We start from the raw sequence: 8192 nt of genomic DNA, 5'->3' as shown, positions 1-8192 counted from the left end.
TATATATATATATTAGGTAGTCAGAAAAGGGCTCCCCCTATAAAACTTTATGCAGACAGGCATGGTGGTGAATCCCTGTAATCCCTGCACTCAGGAGGCTGAGGCAGGAGGATCATTGTGAGATTGAGACTTAGTTAATGCTTTTTACTGAAGTGTATGGCAGCTTGCATACCATGAGTTGAGTAAAGTGCATTTAAGTGTACCATTTAAGTGAGTTTTATGGATGTATACACCCGTGTAAACATCTATATCAAAATCTAGAACATTTCCATTATCCCATGAGACTATTTTGTACCTCTCTGTATCAATATCCTCTCTCCCATTACTGCTCCATAGCAATGACCATTATTCTGAATTTCATGCTCTTTGGTCATTTTTCTCTTTTCTTGAACATCATGCACAGTAAGTGCCCTCTTGTTTGACTCCTTCCATTCATGGTATACATGAGAAAGTTGTTCATGTGCTGCATATATCAGCAGGTTGTTTTTTTTTTATAGCCCTGGAGATTGAGCCCAGGTCCCTGAGCAGTTCTTTATTTTGCACTATGATGGAATATTTCATATAAGCTCTTACTTCTCTTTTATATATATATAAAAGTGTAGCATTCCTGGGTCTTAGGGTAGGTATTTGCTTAGGGTTGCAGACACTAAATGGCTCTTTCTGGAAAAGTTCAGATTCACTTTGTACCAACAGGCTAACTCTTTTTACAAACTTGAATTATTTGACTTCACAATGCAATTGCCAACAGTAAAGATTTAGATACGTATAAAGAACCAAATGAATAGAATCTAGGCAGGAATACCATATATATTTCTTCCAGAAAGTAAGTCCTGTTTGTTTCCCACCAATGGCATGCATCTATAGGTTTAATCCCATGATGAAAAATCTGAATCTTAAAGCACTGGGAATTTTATCCTCTCAAATTGCAATCTAATTATGCAGTATACCATGCTTATAAACAAGTTTCAGCCACTTGCCGATTCACCAAGACATTTAATTAGCTGTTTTTGTTCTCATAGCTCATTCCCTCTGGAGATACACAGGTAGTAAAACAAATGAATTAAACATTCCTTAGTATTCAATTGAAAAATACATCATTCAACCTGCAATTGAATGATTATATACAAGACTAATTTATACATGTATACAAATTTCCCTCAAATCACACCGTAGAGTATAGACTTCTCAGATAATTCACAGTTTTCCTGTTAACATATTTTTAGACCTCTGTAAATCTACATGGGATTAAGGAAGGAAGGAAGGAAGGAAGGAAGGAAGGAAGGAAGGAAGGAAGGAAGGAAGGAAGGAAATAAGGAAGCAAGCAAGCAAGGGAAGAAAGGGGAAATGATTCATTTTTCAACTAGCAGTTTTACAAATTCCATTTTAGGCTGCCTTCACCATCCTTATCCCCATACCACTGTATTAATGTAATGATTTTCATTATCACCAAGGTGGAGAGGACGAAGTTTGGAATTCCTCAGAAATCTTGATGACTTTGGGAACATCATGACCAGAGTCACCTCCTTATGATTTCTAAAAATTTTTCCAAAAGGATATTGATCATCTTAAAATACAGGAGCAATAGATCAATAAACAAAACAAATATTCAAAAATGGTTTATATTCTACATATCCATCCAGGAAAAAGTAAAGAAAGCTAGAGGAGCTGTAGGTTTTTGGTTGCTCACACTCTTCAATAGGGGCAGTAATGTAGGAAGCTGATAGAGATAATTGCAGAGGGAAACATTTGCATAACATTGTTCTGGCCAGTGATTTTTGTTATATGTTCAAAAAAGGAAACAAGGAAAAAAACCAAATACAGACAAACAGGATTACATAAAATTATAAAGCTTCCATATAGCAAAGGAAACACAGTGAACAGACAGCCAACAGAATGAGAGAAAATATTTGCAAACTACTAAGTTGATAAGGGGTTAATATAAAAAATATATCAGAAATTCAAAAATCAATAGCCAGAAACTGATCCAATCTAAAAATAGGCAAAGAAATTATACTACAAAGCTACTGCGATAAAATCAGCAGGGTATTGGCAAAAAAAAAAAAAAAATAGACCAGAGTATCAATGGAACAGACTAGAAGATGCAGCCAAAATCACAATCACATTTAGTCACCTTATCTTTGACAAAGGGACCAAACATGTTCACTGGAAGAAAGATAACCTCTTTAATAAATGGTGCTGGAAAAATTGGCTCTCCACATGCTGAAGATTAAAACTAGACCCATGTTTATCATTATGCACTAAACTAAAGTCAAATGGATCAAAGATCTAAATATTAAAACAGAAACAGTAAATATACTGGAAGAGAAAGTAGGTAAAAATCTTGAAGACATAGGGGCAGACAAAGAGTTCATGAACAAAAACCAAACTGCACAGGAAATACTTTAAAGAATCAACAGCTGGGATCTCATTTTATTGGAAAGTTTTTGCACATTAAAAGAATCACCAACAGAATAAAAAGAAAATCCACACATTGGGAAAAATTTTTAGTCAACCATCCCTCAGACAAAGGACTTCTATCTAGAACATATAAAGAATAAAAAAAAAAAAATCATGCCCCCCCAAATTCAAAGACCCAATCCAAAAATGGGCATCTGAGATGGATATACACTTCACTGATTGAAGTACAATTTGCAAATAAATATATGAAAAAAATGTTCAACATCCTTAGTCATTTGAGAAATGCAAATTACAACAGTGCTGAGATTCCATCTCACCCCATAAAGAATGGCTATCATGAAGAAATCAACCAATAACAAATGCCAGAGGGGCTTTGGGGAAAAACTGAACACTTCTCCTCTGTTGGTGGGAGTGTAGACAGGTGCAACCACTGTGGAAATCAGTCTGGAGATTCCTCAGTAAAATAGGATTAGAAGTCCTATTCAACCCAGTCATTTCCCTTTTGGGTATTTTTCCACAAGAGCTGAAAACACCATACCACAGTGACATATGTGTACCCATGTTTATAACAGCACAATTTGCAATAGCTAAATTGTGGAAACAACTCAGATGCCCATCAACTGAGGAATGGATAAAAAAGCTGTGATATTTTTATATAGTGGAATATTACTGAGCTATAAAGAAAGATAAACTCGAGGATTTTATAGATAAATGGATGCAACTGGAGACTATACTCATAAGTGAAATAAATCAGACTCACATGTGTAATCATTGTACTGTTTCCCTAATGTAAGAAGCTGAAAGAGTAAAGAAAATCTGAAAGGTACAATAGATACTGTGAAAGGGAAAGAAACTGCTCAAAAGGAAGGAACAGCTGGGATGAGGGAAAAGAGAAAAGAAAGAAAGAAGATGGGGCTGGGGATTTAGCTCAGCGGCAAAGCACCTGCCTGGCAAGCGCAAGGTCGTGAGTTCGGTTCCCGGTACCAGAGAAAAACCAAAAAAAAAAAAAAAAAAAGAAAGAAGAGAAAAATTATGTATATATATACAGAGGATGGCTAACATAGTTTCACTACTTCTACTGCTTTATTGAAAGGAACAGTTAATGTTAAATTGTTCAATCAATCTTACATGCCTATATCTGGTTATCTGAGTAACCAATTTGAACGTAACAATATGTACTACAACAACTATTATTAATTTCTTACCACCTTGTTTGAAAGTCTGTATCATTTTTATTGTTTTGGTGTTCTTTTGTTTACGTCTTTGTATTTGTATATTTGTTTTGGGTCTTTTCTCTTTAAAATAAAAAAATAAAAATAAGCAAAGGACCTGAAAAGACATTTTTCAAAAACACATACAAATAGTCAACTGGTATTGAAAAAAAATGCTCAGTGTCACTATTTACTGAGAAAATCTAAATAAAAATCATAATGAGATGCCACCTCACCCCAGGAAGAATGGTGAATATCAAAAGGACTAAAGATAAGCTCTGGCAAGTGTGTGGAGAAAAGGGAAACCTGGACCATGTTGGTGGGAACATAAATAGTTGCAGCCACTATGGAAAACAGTAGAGGGTCTTCCAAAAGTTAAAAACAGAAATACTGTGGGATCAGTAATCTCACTTCCGGGTATACACTCAGCAAAAATGAAATTAGCATGCCAAGAAGATACTGTAATAGAAGATGCCTGCCCCCCAGCCAGTATACTTCAGTTTGTTAATTGCCCAGATAATAGTTCCTGTTACTTTTGTTTCTTAGAAATGGCTGATCATTGTTATGCATAGCTGGTCACTATGATATATATTGTAAGATCAAATCCCCAATTGACAAGCCATTCTGCCTTTGTACTTCCTATTTGCTTATCCCATATAGGTCCTAGACCAAGGAGATCAGGGCCCAACATTTTGGGAGTGATCCCAATCAGTGCCCAAAATCCTGGGTGTCATTTTGGTGTTTCTGATTGCTATTGCATTACCTGTACTTCTATGTTACTGCAGCATTACTCACAAAAACCAAGATGTAGAATCAAACTAAATGTCTATCAACAGATGAATGGATAAAGAAAATGTGATGCATACACAATGGAGTACTATTCAGCCTTTAGAAGGGAGAAATCATTTGAAACAGCATGGTAAATCTGGATGAAATTATGTTAAGTGAAATAAACCAGGAATAGAAGAAGAAATACTACATAATTTCACTTACATATGGAACCTAAAAAAGCTGAACTCATAGGGGTAGAGATTACAATCATTTTTAGGCCCCTCATATTGTACCCTACCCAACATGAAGAGAAAAACTCCAACAGACAACCAGTCTGTTCAAACAGAAAGCCCCTCACTCACCTCGAGAGACTAAAGTAAATCTGTTTATTAGGGTAACTTCGAGGCCTAGTTCTCAGGCTTACAGGAAACCTCATAAATCTACAGAATGTCACACTGCAAATCAGCAACGTGTTGATGTCCGCCTGCACTTCCCTCCCCCAGAGGCACCAGACCCACCAATCACTCCTGAGAAACTTAAATTTTCCACCTTCCTCCATGGAATTTCTCCCTCCCATACGTAAAATTGTCTATAAAGTAGGCCCCTTTCCTTTGTTCAGGGCCAACAGCTTTCTCGCCCTTGGCCAGTTTGCTTCCAATCTGAAATAAAGATATCTCTGTTTGCGTCAATCTTGCCTGTCCTGTAGGTCTTGGTCTCTACTTGGGGTCTAGCCTGACAATTATTACCAAAGTCTGGTGAGGGAGTAAACAGGGAGATAATGGGAAGTTGTTGATCAAAACATACAAAATGATAAAATAGGAAGAATAGATTTTGAGATATTGCACAGCAGCATAACTATATTCTAAGAGAGCAAATTTTAAATCTTATGAGAAAAAATAAGTGAGGTGATATACATGCTAACTATCTTCATTCAGTCATTCTACACTTTGTGTGTCTGTGTATGAAAGCATCACACCATACTTCATAAATCTACAATTATGATTTTTCAGTAAAATTAATGTTGATAACAAATAAGTAAAACATTTTGCAAACCTTGGAGTAATAACATAGTGGTGAAATGTAAGCCAAAGCACACTGGATTCCATATTCGTAATATTTACATAGGAAGTTCAGAGAGGATACTCCAATTCTGATGCTCCACTGAAGGAAAAGTCAGGCACAAAACAAAGAGGGTCATGTGGGGAACCAAAGTATAAGTCAATCATCCTGATTCATTTTGCTGCATTGAGGAATGAGCAAATTACTTGAAATATCTTTGATGAAAGATGTTGGCACAATGACAATTGAATTTTTGATGCCTTGAGACAGTTATAGCTCATGCTCATTCAGAAATAATGAGATTTTCTAGAATCTGTGTCATTTTCTTAAGACAAACAACAGGAAATATAATCAGCCAGGTAAATAGAGTTGGGTTTGCATAAGAGTAGGATACAAGAAAAATTAAGATAAATTACCAAGTTGGAAAGACTTTAGACAGCACCACAGATGACTCCACTCTAGATCAAAACATGAAATAATTGGGAGAAAAAGAATAATAAGAATTGAGCCTTAACTTGTCAGGATACTAGTAAGTTAGAAATATCAGATCTTTCATAGTTCTCAACAAAAAGGTTTCTTGTCTCCTAATTTTTGACTAGGGGACAGTTAACAGCTGTGTTGATGATAGGGGGCAGAAGTGGGGAAACTAGTATTATTCTAACTTTTTACTTTATTAACCTATTGTTTTAATTGGTTTTTGAAATTGATTGAGAGCAAAAGTAATCCTTTCATTATTATTTAAAATTGTTGGCCATTAGTATCTCTTCATTAGAGAAGTGTGCATTCATCTCAGATGCCCATTTTTGATTGGGTCTTTGAATTTATGGGGCCTGATTTTTTTTAATTTTTTATATGTCCTAGATAGAAGTCCTTTGCCTGAGGGGCAGTTGGCTAAAATTTTTTCTCAATTCTTGGGTTTTCTTTTTACTTTATTGGTGATTTCTTTAGATGTGCAAAAACTTTTCAATAAGATGAGAGCCCAGTTGTTAATTCAGTCATCTGAGAAATGCAAATTAAAATAAAACTGAGATTCCATCTCACACCAGAAAGTATGGCTATCATCAAGAAATCAACCAATAACAAATGCTGGAGAGGCTGTGGGGAGAAAGGAACCCTACTCCACTGCTGGTGGGAGTCTAGATTGGTGAAACCACTGTGGAAATCAGTTTGGAGATTCCTCACAAAACTAGGATTAGAAGTCCCATTTAACCCAGCTATTCCCCTTCTGGGTATTTTCCCAGAAGAATTAAAGACATCATACCACAGCGATATATGTGCACCCATGTTTATAGCAGCACAATTTGTTATACCTAAATCTTGGAAACAACCCAGATGCCCATCCACTGAGAAATGGATAAAAAAGTTGTGGTATTTTTATACAATGGAGTATTACTCAGCTATTAAAAAAGATAAACTCAAGGCTTTTGTAGGTAAATGGACGCAACTAGAGACAATATTCATAAGTGAAATAAATGGAACCCGCATGTGTAAACATCATATTGTCTCCTTGGTGTAGGAACCTGAAAGACTAGGTAAAACTCAAAACGTACAATAGATGATAGGAAAGGGAAAAGAAATTGCTCAAAGTAAGGAAGTGGGACGAGGGAAAGAAGAAAAAAGAAAGAAGAAAGGCAAAATATAAAAATATATATATGAATAGCTGCGATGACTGTATTGCTGATGTCTGATGGTGTATTGAAATGAACAGTTGATGCTTACAAGTTTTTATGTTCTGATCGACTTTGCATGCTTGTGTCTAGTGGTCTGAGCAACTGATTTGAAGGTAACAATATGCAATGGAATTACAATGGTGAACTCCTACCATCTTGTCTAGTGAAACTCTGTATTATCTCTAATGTTTTATCGAAGAACTATTTTCTTATTCTCTTTAATGGTTTGAGCAATCTTTCATTCTTACATCTGGTAATCTGAGCAATGTAGTTGAGGATAATGATATGTAATGTAACAACCACTGTTGATTCGTATTATTTTGTCTTCAGACCCTGTACCACTTGAATGTTCTTGCTTTGATTTCTTTATGTTCGTGATGCTGGTATGCTGCTACTGTTCTATTTTTTTTGTAAGTTTGCTTCTCATGTACTACTGTCTTTAAAATAAAAAAAAATTGTAATGGATTCTGACCACAAAATCCAGAGCACATAAGAGAGTATTAAATCTGCCTACTAAAAATGTTACAATGGGAAGACTACCCAAAATATAAAAATCAAAATGTAGGAAAAAAGGCAAACTTGGAAAACTATATACACCATTTATATTATGACATTAATTTAAATAGAGTGATTCCAATTAATAATAGAAAACAGCACAATAAACAGAAAAATGTAAAAAATACATAGGCATTTTCTAGAAAATAAACGTTAAACATGCAGAAAACATGATAAAATCCACTTATAATTTAAAAATGTAAATCAAAAGATGTTTTTCATGCACAGTGAGCAAAAATTTTATATGTTTGTTAATACCTAATATTTTTAAGGGTGTGGAAAAACATGCACTTTTATCCCTTGATAATGGAAGTATAAAGAGTTTTGTGGAAGCAATTTGATAATGTCCATCAAATGTAAAATTTACAGTAAAAATTAATTTCAAATAAGGAAAGTAGATTTGTATGTCTGTGTGAGAGAGAAAATATGAAGTGAACAAGTAAGGTACACACAGCTTATATAGTGGATTCCTTTACTGTCAAGGAAGAAAAAGTATGTGTGTATCAGT

The sequence above is a fragment of the Chinchilla lanigera genome, unplaced genomic scaffold, assembly GCF_000276665.1.
Source record: "Chinchilla lanigera isolate Chin_1 unplaced genomic scaffold, ChiLan1.0 scaffold00118, whole genome shotgun sequence".
In the NCBI taxonomy this organism is placed as follows: Eukaryota; Metazoa; Chordata; class Mammalia; order Rodentia; family Chinchillidae; genus Chinchilla; species Chinchilla lanigera.
Note: the sequence above shows the minus strand (reverse complement) of the source record.